The 23,221-nt window shown below is 33.2% G+C and overlaps 1 protein-coding gene across 1 annotated transcript in view; it reads left to right on the forward strand.

Moving 5' to 3' along the window:
- LOC140434606 (uncharacterized) overlaps positions 1-23,221 on the forward strand; it is a 42,908-nt gene that overhangs the window by 14,327 nt on the left and 5,360 nt on the right. The window lies entirely within an intron of this gene.

A 23,221-nucleotide genomic window follows, 5' to 3' on the forward strand; every position in this document is an offset into this window, starting at 1 on the left:
CGGGTCAATCATAATATTATAGTCATTATAGTACTTTTCTTGCAATAGTTTGCACGAAACGTTCCACATTGTCTTCACCGTTGCCTCTTTTAATTCGTCCCCGTTTTTTTTTTCTCATATTGACGGCCCAATCTTTTAGTATCAACGCCAATTCTTCTAAGCTTCTATGTTCATTCAACTCATATTCTCGTCCGCAGCAAAATTCCATGAATATTCCCCAAATATATTTGTGACTGTAGGTTGTATTTCTGGGAATTTTTTCTTTGATTAGCGCATTTATACTTTGAACATTCTCATTGCCGAAACGTGACATTTTGAAATTTATTTGGACGAAGTTGTCAAACTCGATCGTGTTGTCATAGGGATTGAAAATTGCACTGAATGCAATTATCAGTCTAATGTTGACATGATTGGGTGAAATTGTTCCACATGACACAAAATGATGAAATTTGAATGGTTGTTAGAACAGTTGAAAAATTATCAATCAAATTAATTAAATCACAACTTTTGTTCATAATAACTGTCAAACTATTGTCCAAAGTGAGAACACGATTTGACAGTGACAACAATTTGAATACTCGAATTATAAACTTGATAGGTATTTGTGAAAATTAATATTGTATTATTTTAGTTTGTCATATAAAACAGTGGCCATATCTTGCAAATTACTGATTTTAGAAACAAATACAGACAAAAAAGTTGTAAAATCTGTTTTATTTTGTAACTTTTTGTGGATGTACTTTCGCATTTAGGCCAAGAATTCTGCCTTAGGCCAACAGATATTCCTCCTTGAATCTGTATTATAAGTCTCAAAATTTTATATTTTGGTCCCCTCTTCACGTTTATTACTTCACGGTATTGAAGTTTTTTATTTGTATAGTGGTGGAAAGTTGTGTTTCTTTACCGTCTCTCTCCAGTACTTCTTCATTTCATGATATTTTTAATACTCTTGATATAACCAGAGTTCGAAAGCCTCGATTATTTTTAAACTGCATTTTAAAGCATAGCTTCTTTAATGGTGTTGTATTACTTTTTTACGGTAAAATTCTGAGGCGGGCGTCACGGAACTTGCGCCACAAGAAGGAGTCACGGGTAGCGTCACGAAATAGCGCTTCTTTACATTGATTCTCCCGATCAATTCGTTTCTAGTAATCATATATTTATTTTAAGCAGATTTAAATTAAAAACTGCATGGAAAATATTTAACAAAATACAGACATTCAATGAGAAGTAAAGAAACGTCAAATTTTTAGTTAAAAAAACAGTTGTGGCTTAGCTCCATAAAAACACAATATTGAACTTAGACATGCCATAAGAAAACAGTTTCAGAACCTTATTATGATTTTCTTTTGTTTAAAAAATATCTTATAGGTAAGTTTTTAATGACGTTTATAAAGTTTAAGTAACAATATAGCGAATTCAAATAAACTGCTTAAATAGTTTGTATCTGGTGTTTTTTATAATATATTCTTTTTTTTTTAATAAATTTCTGCATTCTTAACGTAATAACACGTACTTACCCAGCATTTTTTACTTAATAACATAATAATTGTGTCTCTCTTGACTTTGAAATGGAGTAGGCATTTATACTAGTTTCTCATGTATGTTTATATGCACCTATTTTTATGTAGATTTCATGTTCTGCGTTTTGAAATGTGTGTCGCATAACCTTCATTGTGTAGTAAATTAAGGTGATCTCATTTTCTACACAATTTTTACACTTAGTGAACTAAATGTGAAGGATGAAAAGGAAGTAGTTCAAGTTAAATTTTGCATTACGAAAGTTTTCTGAATTGCTATTGTTTACTTGAATGACTCCACGTTTTTTAATCTAAATATTCCACCAACCTACCTAGTCAAACTATTAACGTTACAAAAGCGATTCTTGTACGTGGGCTAGGTGGTTTACATTGCTAAATTAACAGGATATTCTGAACAAGACTAGAATAGAAGAAACTAGTAGCGTGTGATTATATTAAATTTTTTTAATTCATTTGATTAGACGAGTTTAATAATTATACATTTAAGAACTAGGTCCTGTCTGGCTTTATGAAATGTCAATAATTTGAAAATATATTTATTGTAAACATACGAAATGCATCGATATTTTAAATAATAGGTTACCCATCAGTATAAAATAAACATATTTGATTGGCGGTATCTTGTTTTTGTTGTTGAAAAAGAGTTCTATTAAATAACCTAAAGGTCGAACTCCCTATGATCTTATTAAGACAGAATTAAAGCCGGCTAGATGGCGCTATTTTTTGGCGAAAAAAAAAATAAGGGGGCAAAAATTTGAAAATTAAACTTGACCGAATAAAGACAATTTTGAAAGATCTCGCTTGTGTTAGCTTTATTTAGGATTTTTATTATGGAATAATGAATTTTGGGTCTTGTTTTCCCGCAAGTTTAATATTACACTTAGGTCTAGATGGATTGAATGCTTTTTAGGAACTTTTCTTCTCTTTCAGTCCCACGACTGAAAGTTTTTATTTAATTAATTACTGCGTATATACTTATGTGCATAATTACATCAACAAGCAATGAATAGTACATCTATCCTTCTATTCAGTTTTTCACACAGATGATTGAGACTTGAATTCAAAACTTATTATCATCATCTTTGGCTCGACAATCTTCTGTGGATCCTGGCCTGCTCTAAGATTTGCAACGATTTCCATTCTGTTCTGGCGACGAATCGCCATCTATCCCAGTTGGTCTTAACTTTATCTAACTACCAAATTCGTGGTCGGCCTCTGCTTCTTCTTCCTATAGGTGTTCCTGTCGTTAGATTTTTAGTAATCATATTGTCAGGCATTCGTATTATGTGTCCAGCCTATCTAAGTCGCTGTGTTTTAATGAACATTACGACATCTGATTTATTAAAGAGTTAGTATAATTCGAAATTAGATCTTTTGCGCCACTGCCCTTGATCGTTTATAGCTCCAAATATTTTGCGGAGTATCTTACACTCGAATATTCCCAAGAGCCTTTCATTCTTCTGCGTTCGTGTCCAGGTCCCCGCTCCATGTGTGAGGATCGACCTTATCAGTGTTTTGTATATAACAATTTTAGTTTTTCATTGGATATTTAAGTGGAATCGTTTTTGGGGTCCATAGTATTCCCTATTTTTAAGGTTTATTCGTCTTTTAATTTCTTTACTCGTTTTGGTAGTCACAAGCAAGCTAAGGTATGCAAAGCTGTTAACACGTTCAAAGGTATGACCTCCAAAGACTGTTTCCACTTCCTTATTTGCTATAGGATATGTAGTAACCAACATGTACTTGGTTTTGTCTTCTTTGATGACTAGATCAACCCGTTTCGTCGCCGTTTTTAATTCAAGGAAATATTAAAGTACTTATCTCGCTTGCTATGCCCTATCATGACAATGTCACTAGCGTTTGCTAAAATTTGCATCGATCTATTATAAATAGTACCACCGTCTCTAATTCGTGTGTCTCGGACTGCCTTTGCCAAGGCAATATAGTCAAGCCAGGGCATCCCCTTGCCTGAGTCCATTCTTTATCTTAAAGGATCGAGAATTTTCTCCCTGTATCCTAACACTGGCTTTTAAATTAGACATTGTCATTCTCGTTAATCGGATAAGTTTTTCTGGAATGCTAAACCCAAGCATTCATTAGTATAGTACTGTTTACTTGACACTGTCGTATGCGGCCTTGAAGTCGACGAATAGGTGATGGGTTTTAATGTTAAATATAATGTTTTCTTGAGGATCTGTCTTATTAATTAAATCTGGTCAATTGTTGATTTTTTTGGAGTAAATTCGACCTAGTATTTTCCAACTATGCCCACTGTGTAAACTTGTAGCCTTTAGTAGATAATATTTGCTATTATTTTGTAAGCAGTTGTTAACAGGGTTATATCTCTGTAGTTGGCACACTGGAACTGATTTTCTTTTTTATGTAACGGACATATCACTCCTTTAGACCATTCACAGGACATGATCTTATTTTGCCAGACAAGAAGTTAAATTTTATGCAGTGTTTGTACCAGGGCGTCGCTACCATTCTTATAGTGCTCACTGTTTTGGGCAGCCACTCTTCAGTTGTAGATGTTCTTTCGTTTGGATTATATAGATTCCAATCATTTGAATCTGCTAGGGTGTTATCTGCTTCTTCGATATGATGACCATTAAATTTTGCGTCAAAAAATTCAACCCATATGTTTAAGATTGAGTCCGTGTCACTTAGATTATTTCCGTCTCCATCTTTACAGCTTCTTATTCTTGGCTTAAACCCTTTACTCATTTTGTTTAGATTCCTGTAAAACTTTCGAGTTTCGTTTTGATTTCTTAGCCATTTTATGCTTCTAACTGCTTTTCCTAAAATTTTTCTAGTAGAGGTTGCGCCGATTGGGACTGGAAAAATTTTACCGATTGTGGGAGAAAGCGGCATCCTTTGATGTTTGCACCTGCTCAGGTGTTCAAGTGACGTCAAGCTCACTGACAAGTCGAGTCATTTCTTTTTTTCGTCTCTTTTCGTCAGGTTATCTGTTTTTTTTTCGTCTCACGTCACCTTCTTCTATTCACTAATGGAACGTCCAATGCTTGGCATCGTAACCCTTTATTTCATACACTGCTACATATAAGCTTGCGTTACTTAGTCCAGTGCTCGACACAGATCTTTCGTCCAGTACTCTAGTGATTTCTCAGTAATTTGCTTTATAACGAATATTGCTTCTGTACACGACCTTTTCTTCTCTTCTTAGGGTCCAGTATGCTCTACTTTTGTTATCTGTTGCTTCTTGGCACCTCTTGTCAGACCATTCATATTCTTTAACTGGTTTGGTTAAAATTTCCGTTGGCTTTACAGTTATTATGTTTCTACATTTTGTCCACAATTCCTACTTATTTTCCCCCGTCTCCAAGTTCTCCATTTCCTCATCCATTTGTTTCCTACACTCTTTCGCAACGTTTCAATGTGAAGATTATCAATATTGATTCTGTCTTGCGTTATTCAAAACTCACCAATGACAAAAACTTTTTCATTGGACAGACAGGCCACGGCAGCACTGTTGCAAGCTTGTAAACAGTGCTGAAGAATTTGAAAAAAAAAAAAACATTATTTACAAACAATATTTAAAACTAAAAGTATGGTGGAGTTATGTAGATAAAGTGATTTCCATATGGCCTCATGGATTGGAATTATTGCGCAAATTGTTGATGGATATCAAGAATAAAAAAGAATCTATAAAATTATGGATATTTTAATCCTAAAGCAGATTTTAATCTCAAGGTCACATTATTTTGCTAAAAAATTTCCGTCACGTTAAAAATATATAATTTTAATAACAATTATTGTTATTACCTTTAAAAAATATAATACTCAGTGTAAAAGATGTTAGAAGAAAGTATTTTCAGAGTCACAAAAATTAAATAGAAAGTGAAGTTTGAGTGTACATAACATCTCTTATAAAACATTAAATGGTTAAGTTAAACACAGAGCCAGCTCCCCATCCGAAGAACCAGTTTCAATTATTGTGTCAATATTTAATTACAGTACAATTTAAGATGTTAAACTAACCATACTATTGATTTAAAATAAAAAAAATTATTATAAATATAAAAAAAACTAGTACATTTAGTAGAATATTTGAAAATAATTAAACTTAAAAATAAAGTCAAAAACTCAGTATTTAAAATTACCAATGAAACAAAATTTTCCAATTGGAAATTTTTTATGGGGAATATTTTTGATAATAATTAATAAAATAAGTGTGACAAATAAATTCAGTGACAAAAAAAATTGTTATGTTCACATACTTATTTCTTCTTCTTCTTCTTGACTGGTTTTACAACTCGGGGTGACTCTTCTTTACATCCATTATAGCCCTCCATCTTCTATGATCTTGCGTTTCCATTTTCGATTGTTGTACCGCAATCTTGGGCAAATCGGCTTCAACATCATTCTTCCATTTTTTTCTGGGACGGTCTACTGATCTTCTACCGTCTGGTCTCTCAAAAAACACTGTCTTTAGCACACTGTCTTCCTCTGATCTTACCACATGACCAGCCCATCTTATTCGATTAGCTTTTATCTGTCTGACGATGTTTTCAGCACTATATAGAGTCACCAAATTAGTATGTTAATATTATATGTATAAAATATACATACATACTTATTCAAAAGAAATAATTGAAACAAAATCTGTCTATTCTCATACATATAATATTTCTATTTTTATTTGTTTTAAATTAGTTTGTTTTTGGTTGTTTAAATCAGGTGTTTTACAAGGGGTTGTGTAATTGTATGATATCGTATACCCCAATGCCTGGTCGTTCACCTTCACCGTAGGTATCACAGAAGCTTTTGGTTCTGCCATCTAGAGCCCATACAGAGACATTGTCTCAGGGTCAGAAGCAAGCAACATTGGGAGTCTTACGTTGCCATGCAGAGTATGTTAAAAACTGTAACATCACAACATCTTTTTAACAAAAATGTACCAAATAACAAATGTTGTACCGTTTTAAGGGTTTTTGTCCAAATATTTAGTGGCTTGTTACATGTACACTTGGTAAATAAACTGATGCGGACCGTACCACATTTGTAAGCTTTTTTGAAAAGCTAAAAAACGATGAAAATAGGATTTTTGTACATTTCTCCAATTTTGCACTACAAAATGGGCTTTTGTTCCACTTAGGAAATGAAAAAACCTTTATAGTCAAAGATTAATTCGTCGCTCCAAGATTTTATATCTTGTTTTATGAACTCTTCAAATTTCCAACTCAGTTCTCCTTCCTGTATTAATTATCTAGATAAGAATATTAAAAATATTAATCAACATCTTAACAGCTTTTTATTCAAATTTACTGCTAATATTGTTAATTTGATTGTATAAAGAGTAGAAAGTTTGGGCTCATTACAACGATTATTCAATATTTAATATGGAGATAATTGGTGTAATTTTTAACTTTTCGAACTGTAACATTTGTAGCATTAAATAGCTTAATTATAAAATTTTATTACAAAATAACGGTTACGGGACTGCCAAATAAACTATCACTAAAAATAACATACTAGAGAACCACATGTTCCGCTTTGGTGGATTTGATTGGGTCTCTGATCTGTATCAACTCTTTTATTTAGAATGTACAATTTCCCGTTTTATATTGTTCTCGTTGTTTCAGCAAGTTTGATTTTAAACAATGCCTTTCATGAGTATGCCTACACGTGATATTTGTACTACAAACGACAACTTACAACAGCTTAACTTTTAAATAAATTAGCAATAGAGGTCATTGTCATTAAGGTAGTTAAAGTTCTGTTACTTGATTCCTAACAAGTATAATTTTTAAATGAGTATAAATAGTATATAATCAAGTGAAACAGTAGATGGCATCGTAGAAGTAAATGTGCAACTCACCAAAATTCAGCAAGTTTTATTGAAAAAAAAAGGAAAGAAAAATGATCCTTCTACTGTCTATATTACCCTTCTTGTATTTCATGAGATTCAACAACAGCTTACATGTTATAATCCATTATTTAACAATATTAAAGGCACGTAATATTAATGTCTAACTGTAATGTTGGTACTGACTACTGCTAGTGGTGTACTGAATGATAAGACGGTCAATAAAGCTTATGTACTCTAGTAGTTAAAAAAGACAGAAGGGGTAAATTTGAAGAATTCTGCATATAGAATAATACGTGCATAATAAGTACTTTTTTAATATGCAATAACGCAGAATATGCACCTAGTAGATCACAGAAAATTGTTAGGAAAAGATAACACACAACCAGAAACTTCTAATCGTAACCTACCTATTTGTTGTCAAATTAAGTAAAAAATAGAAGAAAATAAACCTATAAAGAACAAAAAAAATTAAACTTAGAATTTCCCAAAGACTAAAAAACAAATATTGAGAATATAAGCAAATGAAAAAAAGATGTTCAAGAAATAAATGGAGAAAATCTAACTAGACAAGTGCAGAAATATAAAAAAAATAAAAACACTATTAGCAATTATCTAAAGAAAAGCAGGCACACAAAAAATAATACCAAAAAACAAAAAGACGTTAACAAAAACGTAAAAATGTTGAGTAATAGTAATAGAAGTAATAGAGCTAACATCAAATTATTAATAGCGGCAGACAAGTTACCGCTCATTCACCTCAAAGAATTGACAATAAAACTTACTGGGCTGCAAAATAAATTCATTGTCACATTATCTAATCAAGAACATTTTTTAAGTACAACAATTATTTGTAAAGATATAAATCTGAATCTTAAAACCTGAATAATAAAGTGATATGTGTTTCCAGAGCTTTTCTATGGAAGCATGAACTACAACAATATTGCGCATTACGTGGAAGCGCAAAATTTGCAATTAAATGTATTAATTTCGCACAAAGGATCGATTATATTTGCCGGGATCAAGACTTGTTTACACGAGTAGAGTTGTGAGGAGAGTAGAGTAGCGAGTAGAGTCGACTCTACTCGCTACTCTACCAAAAATGGCTTGATACCGTTCACACGAGGAGAGTAACAAGTATAGTACTTATGCTAGTATACTGTGAAGTAGGTGTTTGTTTAGTACAAAATGAATTCAAGAAAAAGAAAATTGATTCAAAATTGTTTAGCTACTGTTGCAAATGCATTTGTAACTGAGGTCGTTTTGTAACAAAGAAAAGAGTGGATGAGAGAGTGGCTTAAAAGAAGGAATACACACGGGGCCTCAGCTCTTTTATCTTGATAAGAATACATTTTTTATTTCTTATTGTATTTTTTATTAACAAGTAATAAAAACCTGTAACTTGCCCGTGAGCCTTCAGTTTTCTTGTTTCTTTTTGCACCTTTCATGATTGCTTCCATAGGAGTGAACCATTTCACGTTCGGAACGTATACATCGGCTGAACCTAAACCCCAATTTTTTGATTTTTGTATTTTTAAACATTCTTGATTATAAGTGCACCTTATATTCTTAATTTTTTGCTTGAGCTCGTTTACTCCAAAGCTCCCTTTTGCCATTCTTTCGACGATTTCATCCTCCGCAGCTTGTCTCATACTTTTATTTCTGTAGTGTACACTACCTAAATTCCATAAACACTGGTATTCGCCATACATCTCTACAAGTTTTAAAGTGAAAGTGAAATGAAGTTCATCTTCGGTGAACTTAATTTTCACTATTTACACAAAACACAACTCCAGACGGAATGACAGCGTCCCTATGTACTCTCCTACCTACTCTACTCTACCAGAATTGACCGCGCTCCATGGGTAGAGTGCGCAGGCGAGTGGATATTTTGGCGGTGGGGGTGGTAGTAGAATAGAGTTACTTTGCCACATGTTGCTAGTCACTCTACTCTACCACGTACTATGCACTCTACTTGCTACTCTACTGCGCTGAGCGTTTTTACGGGTAGAGTTACTCTACTCTACCAAGTACTTGCATCATTATTCTACCCGTGTAAACGGGTCTTTAATAAGTTAACGATCGCTAATGTAATAGCTAACGTAACAATGTGGAGTAATACATACAACACTTCAAGAAGAAAAAGATATTAATATAAATTATAAATTTAATTCTATATTTAACAAACAGATAAAAACTCATAATTTAAAAAAGAATCTCCGGGTACTAAATTTACGATATTTAAAATTTCCAGCGAAAGGTTTTCAAAGAGAATGTTCTAGTGTCAAGGTGAAGGTAATTTTTATAAATTCTTTATATAATTTATATATTTCTACACTGTATAAATATATATATTTATACAATAATTGCTGATAATAGTAATAAATTATGGAAATTTACATTCCAATTGAAGTATTAAATAATACTACATATATTTTTAAAATAAATGCATAATTTTTATTCAATGAATTAAAGATGGGTGGATTTGTACAAAAAAGTGAAAAAATATCACTAAAATTTAAAAACTGTTAGTTATTGTATACAAGCAATCACACGAATGCAGATTATCTGTGAAACTCTTGCATCCACCTTTGGACATAGATCTCCTCTATCCTCTTCCACTGTGCTTTTGCGTCCAATTTCCTGCTTTTATTTTTCATAAATTGTCTATCCATCTTATTGTTGGTCTATCTCGATACCTCTTGTTTTTTTCTAGGTCTCCATTCTATGAGTCAATAGGTCCACCTTTTATCATTTAAACGAGCTGTATAGCCAACCAATCTCCAGTTGTCTTGTGTAATATTTTCTATGACAACTGTTGTTTTAGTCCTTTTTCTTACTATCCTGTTTGGTATTATATCTCTTCTTGTTATCCCCTGCACTGCCCTTTGATTTACTCTTAATTTACTAACAGATTTTTCACTTTTTGGGATTTTTGCTCTTCAGGATATTCTTAATTTACTACCAGATTTTTTAGACAATGTTTGGCATTCGTTGTAATTTTTTTTAAGCAAATCGGTAGTGTTCGTTTTAAATATGTCGCATCTTAACAAATGCAGACCCAAACCTATACGGCGCTTAGTCTCAAAGATTTGATTGTCTTTTCCTATTCTAAGGTTTAGAAAAGTGATGTCAGTTACTGACCACATCTTCGTTAAGGCAAATAGAGAGGATGTGTTAGGAACATAATATGATACTCTTACAAGTGGCCTCATAGACTTTAGAGATTCCTATGGTACTCAATAAGGAACATTGTGATAAGGATCATGTATGACGGGAAACAGTCAAAATGTTTCGAAACAAAACTAGGATTAAAACAAGGAAATCACCTGTTTACGACTCTGTTCAACATAATTCTTGAATGGATAATGAGAAATAGCCGTAATTCTAGCAAGATCCAGGGACATAGTAAAAGAAATATGCACTACTTTTTAATTCACCGTAGAAAAAGTAAACTTGAACATTAATGAACAGGAGTCAAAATTGTTGAAAACAACAATAATACAATACGGTAAAAATGAAGCAGAAGAATTGTTGATAGGAAAAGCTGGAAATAAAACAAAATTCAAACTAGTTAGAAATTACACTTATCTGAAAATGGAAAAGAAGAACATGAACTAACAAAAAAATTCTTCTTTTTCTTCTGTGCTCTCCATTACTGGAGGTTTGCGATCACTACGTGAAAATGTTCTCTATTCTATGAGTCACTCTTAGTAATTGTTAAACGTTCATGCCCGTCCAAGTTATGATATTGCGAAGCCATGACATGATAAAGCCACATTTAAAAGACTTTCAGCCATCTCTTGCTATTTAATTTTATTGTCCAAGATTTAACTCCATACAGAAAGTCTGACCAAAGGTAGCATTTAATAACTCTAATTCGGATGTCCAAGCTTAGTTTTTGGCTATAAATAATTTGCTTCAGTTTATTGTACATGTTCCTAGCCTATTCTATTTGTGCTTTTATTATATAATATTATACAACACAATAAAATTACAAATAAGAAATAAAAAAGCTGGTGCGTTACATAAGATATTTACATCAAAGGATGTTTCAAGGAAATCAAAATTGCATATCTATGAGACAGTGCTGGGTGTTACATATTGGGTAGACTTAGACTTTAACCTAAGTAGAAGAGGAAAACATTATCTTATGGGAAAGAAACATTTTAGGAAGAATTCTAGGAGACGGCAAAGGAGACTTTGACAGAAAAAGAACTAATACTGAGGTAATGAATTTATATGGGGCACTTTCAATAGCCAAAGTAGCCAAGATCATGTGGAAAGAATGAATATCGAATGGGTACCAAAGAAATTGAGACATAGTTGGTAAATAAGACCTAGAAAAAGATGGCTTGATAAGATGAAGAAGGGCTTAAAAGAGAAAGACATTCAAAACTGGAGTTAAATGTTTTACTGTTGTTTTTCTTTTTGCATTTTGCAAAAGTATTTAATTTTGCAAACTTATAATATAGAAGTCCGTAGAAAATAAGAAATAGAGCTTTAAAAACAAGCCGAATATAGATATAAAGCGAGACAAAGTTTAAATTTTTTTTTTATAAACTGATTTTTTCAATGTAAAATAAGTAATATATTTGTGCGTCTATGGAATTGACGAGATCCACTAAATGCATAAGTATACGTGATATCATTAATATTGGGTAACATTGAAGGGTGTGACACGAAACATCGTTTGGCTGGTAGTAAATAAAACTCAACTGATTTCAGACACACCTACAACAAATCCTCTCTACTTTCTCCCTGCCAACTGTTACGTTGGACGGCAAAAAATTGCAACACAATTTGCATGTAAAATCGCATGCATAAATGTTAAAGGTATTAAAATACTACTGTTAAAAAATAAGTGTGCCATATACAGTTGTGATGCACATACGGTGTGTTACCTATTAAAATTTAAGTAAAAGTTGGCGAAAGTGAATCAAGGCCCTTATAATTTAACTCGTCGAAGACCAGTTGTGTAGACCAGAAAGTGAATGGGTACTGGGTGCAATCGTTTTTTCTTTTCGTTTTTTAGTCACTTTCTATAGTCGATAATGGAAAAGTGAATGTCTGATACATCTATTTGTATATCTAATTAAAAGATGCACTCTGATAAAAATTAACTTTTATATTTGTTAAAAAATAATATTAAATCATCTTTTGATCACACTTTAAAATAAGAAGGGCGTGTAATTATCAATACAGCGTATAAAAAGTTACAAAAAAAAACTGCACGCCACTAATTAAGACACATAATTGAAGTAAATTAGACTGGAGTAGATGATAAATAAAAATAATTATTACTGCGATTTGTTAAGGAAATCTAGTCACGTAATTGAACGAATTTCTACTGTTATTTAGATATTGTTACTTGACCTATAAATACAGTGTTGCAAACATAGCCCAGAGTTTAATAAACTATGTAATAGATAAAATGCAACGAAGCTATAAAAATAACGTCATCATTATTATTTAGCTATTTATGTCCACTTATTTAAATTCAGTTTCCTGTTATCTTCTTTAAGTCTGTCAACTTGGTCTTCTTTCGGTGTCTGTCCGTTTCGGATATTGACAATCATCATACTCCACTTATAACTTATCCACCTCTGCTCGAAATAGTCTAATAGTAGTTGTCATAGAAAATCATTTGCGTAAATTTTTAAGACAGGAGATCCGTCTGCATCCGGGACCTTTTTTTCCCATTACTTTTCATTATTAGATCAGCTGTAAGCGTCCACAGCGTTCGTTGTTGCGCATAATATGTCCCAACTATCTACTACAATTTACGTGCCTTTAGAATACTTTCAGGTTGTATATTCATTCTACGAAGTATAGTCCACTGAAGATGTTCTTCAAATACGTCTATTCAGCCTCATTTCAGATGCCTTAAGCTTCTTAACTGATACCTCTAGTCAGTGTAAATACTTCTGCTCTGTATAGAAGTACGAATCTAAGAATCCATGTATTTTGAAAATACACAGCATCTAAGTAAACGTATTTTGCTATTGAGATTAAAGTCTCCACTCTTAAATAATTGCTGCATCCGTATGAGGGCATTTCTATTTTTTTTTTTCATTTCTACATCTTTTCAAGTTTTTCCGTTTAGCATTAACTGGTTCAATAACAAACATTGGTTCTTAGATAAGTATATGGTTTAATTGTTTCTATTTGTTTCCGGTTTATTTCTAGTCTTTCGGTTGGTGCGTTATTTTTGCTGATCCTTATTTATTAAGTTTCCTCAGTATTAAGATCTAGTCTTAAGTTATAAAGCTTCTAGACTATCAGAAAATATGACTGTATCATCTTACTAAAATGCCTTCATACGTCTCATGCAGTGCCTCCTCGAAGAATTACTCAGAGCAAATATTAAATAATAATGGTGATAAAATACACCTTTGTCGTACTTCGTGTTTAACATCCATAGTTTCTTACAATTTCCTATCATCATTTAAGTCCACTGACTGATTCCAATACAAATTTATAATGATTTGAAGCTCTGGATCTGGTACGCATACTCTTTTAAGAATGTCTTCAAATTTTTTATGTCTAACGCATTCGAGCACATATAAAGCATGCATGTATCTCTGTACAGAAATTCCTGCAGTATTGTAGCAATACTTGGATATCGAATAGTGCATCCTTTGTACCTAGTGCTTCTCTAAAACCAAACTGCGATTGAACTGCTTTGTGGTTTATTAGTTTATATAGTCTCCTGTGCATGATTTTTAAGAATGCCTTAAGAATGAGATGGTCCAGAAGATTAATTTTTTGATAATACTCACATTTTTTTTTGCGTTTTGCTTTTTAGGTAAAGCCATAAATATCGATTGGAGGCAAGCTTGAGAAATATTTTTCGTCAAGTAGCTTTAGCAGTTGTGCCTGAATTTTATCGGGGTCTAGAGCTTTCCCGTCTTTTAACTGTTTTATAGCTATGGAAATTTCTTCCTCTGATATAGATAATATTGACTCGGGTGTTACCAGGACAGCGTCCACTCTAGTACTGTCATCAAAGAGATTATGTATGTATTGTTTTCAGGTGATGGTTGGTGGTTGTTTTCAGTTCCTCTTGTAGGCCACATTCTATATTCTTTTTTGACCATCTGTAGCGTTTTCCTTGCCCGATGACTGTTTTCATTTCAGTTTTACTACCTTCCTACCAGTAAATAATAAAAAAAAGCAATTAGTTCCAGTGCGACAACTACAGAGGTATAACCCTATTAACAACTGCTTACAAAACACTAGCAAATATTCTCTACGAAAGGCTACATGTTTACACAGTGGGTATAGTGGGAAAATAAAAAGCCGGATTCACTTCAAAAAAATCTAATATTAACCAGATTTATTCAATAAGACAGATTCTCTAAAAAAAATTATAATTTAACATTGAAACCATCACCTATTCGTCGACTTGGCCGCATAAGACAGTGTCAAGAGAACAATACTATACCAATTAATGCCTGAGTTTGGTATACTAGAAAAACTTATCCAATTAACGAGAATAACAATGTCTAACTTAAAAGCCAGTGTTAGGATACAGGAGGAGAATTCTCATTCCTTTGAGATAAAGGATGGACTAAGACAAGGGGGTGCCCTGGCTTCATCATCATTTAACCCGGATCTATCCACTGCTGGATATAGGTCTCCCTCAGTCTTTTCTGTGTATTTCTGTTTTGTGCTGTTTGCATCCAATTTTTGTCGATCCGTTTTATGTCATCAGACCATCTTGTTGGTGGACGACCTCTACTTCGATGTGCTTCTTGTCTCGGTCTCCACTGTATTATTCGCTGTGTCCATCTGTTATCCGACATTCTAGCTATGTGCCCCGCCCAGTTCCACTTAAGGGTCATAATTCTTTCTATGGCATCTGTCACTCCTGTTCTCCGTCTTATTTCCTTGTTCGTGATCCGATCCCTACGAGAAATGCCTAACATCGATCGTTCCATGGCTCTTTGGGTAACACAAATTTTATTTCTTACTTTCTTGGTTAGTGTTAATGTCTCTGCACCATATGTAAGTACTGGCAAAACGCACTGATTAAAGACTTTTCTTTTAAGACACATAGGCAGTTCTGATTTAAGAACATAGCTTAGCTTGCCTATCTCTTCCTATGCGTATCTCATGTCCTAAGTACTTATATGAGGTGGTTTCTTCAATATGCATGCCATTTACTGAAATCTTTTCGCTTAACACAAGATTTGTCATGATTTGTGTTTTTGTGTGGTTGATTTTTAATCCTACTTGTAGGGAGGCTAGGTATAGTTTCTCCAGTTGCGATACTGCATCATCGATTCTGTCAGCAAAAAAGACACTATCGTCAGCAAACCTCAAATGACTAAGCATTTCTCCATTGACATTAATTCCTTTTTCACTCAGATTTGCGTTCTTAAACATATGCTCTAATAATGTTGTAAACAATTTTGGAGAAATTGTGTCTCCCTGTTACACTCCCCGTTTTATTTTAAATACGTTGGTCTTTTTATCTGCCAGTTTCACACTTGCTGTCCCATTTTGATAGATGTATTTTATCATGTTTATATAGCGATGATCTATACGGCACTCTGTTAAGGCTTTTAACATCTTTTGATGACTTATTGTGTCGAAAGCTTTTTCGTAGTCAACAAATATCATGACTAATGGCTTGTTATATTCAACACTCTTTTCTATTAAGTTCTTAATTACTTGTAAATGATCATTCGTGCCATATCCTGCTCTAAAACTTGCTTGCTCTCTTGGCTGATAGAAATCCAACTTACTTCCTAGCCTGTTGGTAATAACTCTTGTAAATAGTTTATATACTTGTGACAACAAGCTAATGGGGCGGTAGTTTCTAAGGTCGCTGATATCTCCCTTCTTATGGAGTAAGATTATTTCCTCGTTGTTCCACTGCGTCGGTGTAATCGCTTCGCACAGACATTTATTGAACAGTTTAGCAAGTGTCAGTAAGAGCTTATTTCCTCCTAGTTTTAGGCTTTCGGTCATTACCCTGTCTTCACTGGGGATTTATTGTTCTTCATTACTCGAAGTGCATTTTGCCTCATTTGCAAATGCACTTCGAGTACCCTGGCTTGCCTCCTATTTAACATTGCCTTGGAAAAGGCAGTTTGAGACACAGGAAAGAGAACAGTTTGTCGATACAAATCTTAGCTGATTTGTATCGACAAACTGTTCAAATCAAAGCATATGCTGATGACATTGACATAATACGAAGGAACAAACAAGATGTTAAGCAATATTTCCTAGAATTGAAAGCGGCGGCGAAACAGGTCGATCTAGTCAGCAACGAAGGTAAAACCAAATTCATGTTGGTTACTAAGGATTCTATAGCAAATGAAAAAAGGGAAACAGCCTTTGAAAGTCCGCAGAGGATTTTCGAGTCAAAGATGATGATAATGATGATGAATATTTTTTTAATTTTATATTTTGAGAACGATTTCCGGAGTGGAAATCGAAATGTTAAAACAAAAAAACATGTATTTTAATACAATCATTGTGGTTTATTTTCTTTGTCTTCTTTTTTCTTATAAGGCAATTCTGCCTATTTTTTGGATTGTTCCTTCAGGTTATATTGTCACTCCATCTTTTACGTGGTCGACCCATATTTTTTCTACACACCGCAACGGCTAGGTGTCTCTTGCTATTATGGCTCTCTGTCGTCTGTTCATCTGTATATATGCTTGCTCCATTGTCTCTTCCTATTCTGTTGTGATTTTGTCACTCCTTTTTTGATCCTTCAGTGTAGTTCCCGTGATTCTTCTTAGTATTCGCATTTCTTTTATCTCTAGCATCCTTTGTGTTTTGGATGTATCAGATCTAATTCTCCCGTGTATGTCATTGTTGGTCTTATAGCCGCTTTATAAATTCTTGTCTTAGTTTCCATCCTAGATTGTTTGCTCCTGCATAATGTATTCTGACATCCTACTGTTCTATTGGATTTTTATATTTGTTTTCTACCTCTGTTTCTACATCACCAATAGTTGATTTCCATAATATGTTCAACGTTGCTTCCGTCAATTTCTATTTAACATCTGGTCAGTTCTTTACTGATGACTAATGTAATGCAATACAATCTTTGTGTGTCGTTCTCATTTCCTGCTGTTAGTATGACATCGTCTCCTTAGTAGAGGACCGTGATTTCTTTATTTGCCATCTTATAACATTTACCTATCTTCACAGTTTTAGTTATTTCATCCATTATGAAATTTAAGAGAAGATAGCTCAAGGAGTCTCCCTGCCTTTGCCTACCTGTATCTGTGTTTATTTCCTCTATCAGGTGTCTATCTGTTTTTCTTGTATATATCTGTCTGTATATTTGTCTATTGTATAAAAGGTGAATAACGTCCTTCAGCTTTGCTCTGTGAAAGGCTTTCTTTAGGTCAATCAAGCAAAGAAACACTGATCGGTTGTATTTTAGAGTACCTTTTCCGTGATTTTCCTTATAATACATACTACGTTTGTACATAACCTTTTACTTTGAAACCGCTGTTGTTCATCCTCAAGTGATATTCTCTCGTTTATTAATTTGGTTAAAAATTTTTTTCGTTAGTTTCAGCGTGGTGTTTAATAGATTGTTTCCTCCATAGTTTTCCGGTTCTTTTTTGTCATATTTTTAAACATCAGGATTAGTACGATTATTTTCCATTATTTGGGTATTGTGTTGTAATATTTTGTTGATGATCTGTGCTAATTGATCTGTCATCATTGTTCCGCAATATTTTATTACTTCATTTGACATGCCGTCCATGCCTGCAGCTTTTCTTTTTTTGTGCTTCCTCCACTTCCACTGTGCTATTTTGGTTTGTTTACACGTGTTTGTCTTTATGCCTTTATTTTATTTCTTGTCTCTGTTCTTAAATCTTCATTTCCATTAGTTTATTTTTAAAGTATAAAATGTTTAGTAGGTAACCTGACACAAGAAAACAATTTTCATTTCATTCTGTTGAAGCTTCTTCACAGCTCTCAAAATGTATATTATATTTTCCTTACTGTCAGTTTCTAAATGAGCTCTAGTAATTAGCATCTTTTACGTATGTGCACAAATTCTTATCTAAACTATTTAATGGGAGTTAACCACAATTTTAATTGAATTCTTAAAATACAAATCAAAATTAAATTAAAATGTACCAATTGATTTTAAAATTTACATCTATTAATTTTTAACATTTTTATCTATTATATAACAAAACCAGAAATTGAAAACATTATAATTCGAGATACATAATACAACTTTTACGATTATATTATACACCACCATATGTTTAATATGGCAAATAGACATTAGTAGCAGTATTACCTGAACTTATGTAATATTTTGACAAAGAACACTATCTTTATATATACCATGAATCTACCAATCGAGAAATTAAAGCAATTTAATAGTAGACAGTAGCTTTCGTAATTCACCGGTTACTCAATGCTGCTTTTTGTTACCATTTCCCCTTACAGATTAATATCCGTAATTAAAATGATATTTTGTAATCAGGTTATTCTTTTATGTTTTAGTAAATAGAAAATCTGTAAACATTTCTTTATTACAACGATTTTTGTTATTATGGTAGGAAGGTTTTTCAGGACCAGAGAATATGTCAAAGTATGTTTCTTCTTAATAATTTTTGATTTTTATTTTTATTGAGAAATTGGCTATTTTATCTTCCCAACCTGAGCTGCTAGTTCTTAAGCCACCATTCCACCTCTTTCCATTTTCCGGTACCCTACTACTGATTTATCACGAGGAATTTCACCACACTTCCTTCTTAATATCTGTTAATATGTCCATTCCACTTTATTTTTTATTTTTATTAATGTCTTAATCCTTGCCTTTATGTCTTATTGTTTCGCTTTTTTTTTGCATAGTTCAAGTCCGTTCTAGTAAAGTGTTGTGACTTTGTTAGAGCGCAGCATATGTGGTGTGTTGTCCGAGGTGACTTTCTAAATCGGAAAAGAGAGAAGCTGCTTAGCAGTTACGAAAGCGTTTAAAGTGAAACCATATATTACAAAAAAAAATAGTAATAGGGGATTTTTTTACTACAGGTTGATGAAGAAATAGTTGCAGCTATTTCTTCAGGGCGAATAGGTATGATTATGTAATGAGATCCTCTCTCTTCAATCGTGACCCCCTGGAGGGAGTGTAGTGGACATCGTGATGTCGTATATTGTCCGTCCCTAAAGATCTCTGTCTTTGGTCATTTCTTTTAACTTATGCATAGGTCGTTTGCATATTCCTGTAATTTGATAGATCGGTCATGTTAGGGATCCTCTTCGCGGTCTTCGGCCTTCTACTGTTCCTTGGATAAGTTTTTCCATATTTTCTATGTTTGACCTTATAAAATGTCCAAAGTATTCTAATTGTTGGAGATGGACTTTGCTGGATAAACGTTTGTTGACTTTTAGTTCATTTAGAATTAAATTATTTGTCCTGTGGTAGGTCCACGAAATTCGTAACATTCCTTTCCAACAGAACATTTTAGTGGCGTCTATTTTTATTCTTTCCGCTTGTCGTAGTGTCGAAGATTCAAATCCGTATGTCAGTATTGGAAATATTAAGCACTGGATGAACATCATTTTTAGAATTCGTGAAATTTTAGACTCCTTTCATATTTTGGCCATCTTTCCCACGGCGACTTTTGCTAGATATTGTCTATGTTTTATTTCTCCCTGTAGTGATCCCGTGTTTGTGATCAATGATCCCAGATATAAATTAAATATGAGTTCACAACCTCAAATCAATCGATCGTGGTTATAATATGTGGATGATTGTTATGTAGTCTATCCACTATCTAATCTTTGTCTTTGATATGTTTAACTGCTGACCAAATATTTGACTTTTGTTTTCAACAAGTCGTATGAGATCAATTAACTCTTCTTGACTATTTGCAAGGAAGACTGCGCCATCTGCAAAACGTAGGTTGTTTATTTTTCAGCCATCTATTGTGATGTCATTTTCCTTCGTATTGAGATCTATTGAGATGGGAAAAAGTAATTGATAGAAGAATACGTGAAGAAATCGAAATATCTGATAAACAGTTTGGCTTTATGCAAGGAAGATCAACAACATACGCAATTTTCATTATAATGCAGTTGATGGAAAAATACAGGAATAAAAAACAAACACTCATACAGTATTTATTGATCTTGAGAAAGCATGTGATAGTTTCTCGGGAGATTCTGTGATGGGCACTCAATAAGAAAGGAGTCCCCGGTAAATATGCAAAGATTGTGAGAAACATGTATATGGGAGTAACAACTAGTGTTAGGACAGGTGTGAGAGAGACTGATTAATTTCATGTGAAAGTAGGATTGCACCAAGGCTCGCTGCTTAGTCCTTATTTATTCTCATTACTTCTGGAAAAAATAACAGCGCAACTACAGGGAAATATTGCGTGGTGCTTAATGCAACAGAGAAACCTATCGTTTGATGGTCGCCAACCTTCGGTAGAAGACGGCACATAAAGAAGCTTAATACATGTTAATGAGGAAGTGTTAGTAGGAAATAATGAAAGCGACTTGGAATAAAAACTAAAACAGTGGAGACAAGCCCTTGAGAAAAAAGGTTTATAACTAAGTACTACAAAAACAGAGTATTTGGAATGTTTATTTAAAGCTGGAGTCAGTAAAATAGAATAATATATTTAGATAATGAAATGATTGTAAAAAGTAATAAATTTAAGTACCTAGGATCGGTGTTACAGAGTAATGGTGGAATAGATGAAGATGTATGCAGTAGAATTAGGGTTGGATGGATGAAGTGGAATTAAGCGAGTGGTGTGTTGTGTGTCAGAAATATTCCAATCAAGCTTAAGGAATAATTCTATAAAACAGACATACTTCCAGCTATGATATACGGAATAGGATATAAGGCAGTTAAAAAGAAGGAGAAATAACGAATGCATGTAGCGGAAATAAAAATGCTTAGATATATGAGTGGCAAAAAAGTATAAAATTAGAAATGAGTATGTCAGGGGAAGTCTAAGGGTGGCACCAATTATTGCCGAGATAAGAGAGCATAGGTTAAAATATTTTAATCATGTTCAACGTGGGGACGTTAATCACCTAATACGAAGAATTGCTGATTTTCGGGTTCCTGGAAGTAGTAGGAGGGGAAGGCCAAAAACGACCGGAGGGAAATGCTTAGGCTGGTCAAGTCGGTAAAGGGTAATAATATGGATCCAAGATTTATGGAGAAATGTAATTAGGGAAGCTGACCCCGCATAGGGATAAAGGGCAAAGAGAATGAGGATAAATGGTGGTTGGGATGTCCTTTTCCTATCGTTTAAGTGTTTTTATCATTATAATATGTGAAGAAAAAGAGAAATGAGATTAGGAAACAGCAAAAACCAATCTCGCCCTTTCCGGGGTTAGGAAGTTGGAATTAAGTAAGGAGAGTGCGGTATACTAACGGGATAGCTTTATCGTATATACGATCTACGTATTTATCCGGAATTTATCGATGCAGGTTTACAGTAGAATTGTTTTGTAGAATCCTGGGCTCCATCAAGGATATCTACAAAGAAGCTGGAGGCTTTTGAGATGAAGTGTTACAGACAAAGATTGATCGAATGTAGTTATGATGTTCTCCACAGAATGGGAAAAGTACGGGAAGTGCTTATCACAATAAAAAATACTTACATATTATCACATACATATTATCGGAACATCGGACATATTATCGGAAATAATGGTAGATGTGGTTGTTTCTGTTATTTTGGGAAAGGTAAAGTCTTTGGCAAGAAAAGTTCAGGAAAACGACGGATCTCCATAATATAAGAACTTGGTTTAATATGGTGACCGCAGGTCTATTTCATGATACAAATGAAACGGATAGGCACTACAAGAAGATATGTCATCTAAAAAATATTAATAAATTAAAACGTAATGGACTCAAAACTGTGTCTTTGTTTAATTTGCCACTAGGGTGTGGTTAAATTATTTGTTGATTCTGCTTTAGGTTGTGTGGTATTATTTACATTTAAGCCAAGTAATATTTTTATGATGTTCGTGCTGGTTTTCTTCTCTTTTAGCAGCTCTATTACATATAGACATATTATGTTATTTATTTTTGTAACTAGTTCAACGAAGAAGTAAATATATATTCTGACTCTTTATATTCTAAAAGAATTAGATCTGTAGGTAAAATATCGATAATATTAGTCTCTTTATATATGACTTCATGAATTATTCATAAATGATTCAAATTTTTGCAAATGTTGTCAACTTGAACTAAATTAGAATACTGAAAAACCAGTTAAATTATAATAATAAAATTGTATCTATATCCTTTTGGATATTTATAACTATAAGATATTATGTAACTTTTTAGTCATCTTAATAAAGAATTTTCTATCTTGATACCCTTGGCAGTTTCTAATAATAAAATTAAGTGCGAACATTTTAAAAAAATATTAATTATTATCATATTCTTCTTAATTTATTGATCGTGCAAGTATGTTCTAAAACATTACGGGATTGTGTTAAATTATTTCTGATTAAATTATATCCGAGAGACACATGTTATTCTACATACAAGGTAGCACTGATTTCGGTCTGTTTTTTACATGTGTCATTAGGTCCGTCATTACATGTCGCTTAACTTGCAAGTGTCTGTATATTAATTGACTTTTTGTTTATGTTGAGGTGGTACATTTCGAGAAATAGTCATTTTTTATAGTTGTTTTTTGTATCCAAGATTTTGACATCTGATAAATTAAATATGTGGCCTGTTCAGTTTATGTGTTATTGCTCAAGAATTTTTCTTTGTTTTTCTGTCACTTTTGTGGTGCGCTATTCTTTGTTTTAATTACTGCGATGTTTGCCCTATGTACTGCCCATGACATTCGAGACAAAAAAGTTGGTAAAT

This window comes from Diabrotica undecimpunctata, chromosome 2 (genome assembly GCF_040954645.1).
Source record: "Diabrotica undecimpunctata isolate CICGRU chromosome 2, icDiaUnde3, whole genome shotgun sequence".
Taxonomy (NCBI): domain Eukaryota; kingdom Metazoa; phylum Arthropoda; class Insecta; order Coleoptera; family Chrysomelidae; genus Diabrotica; species Diabrotica undecimpunctata.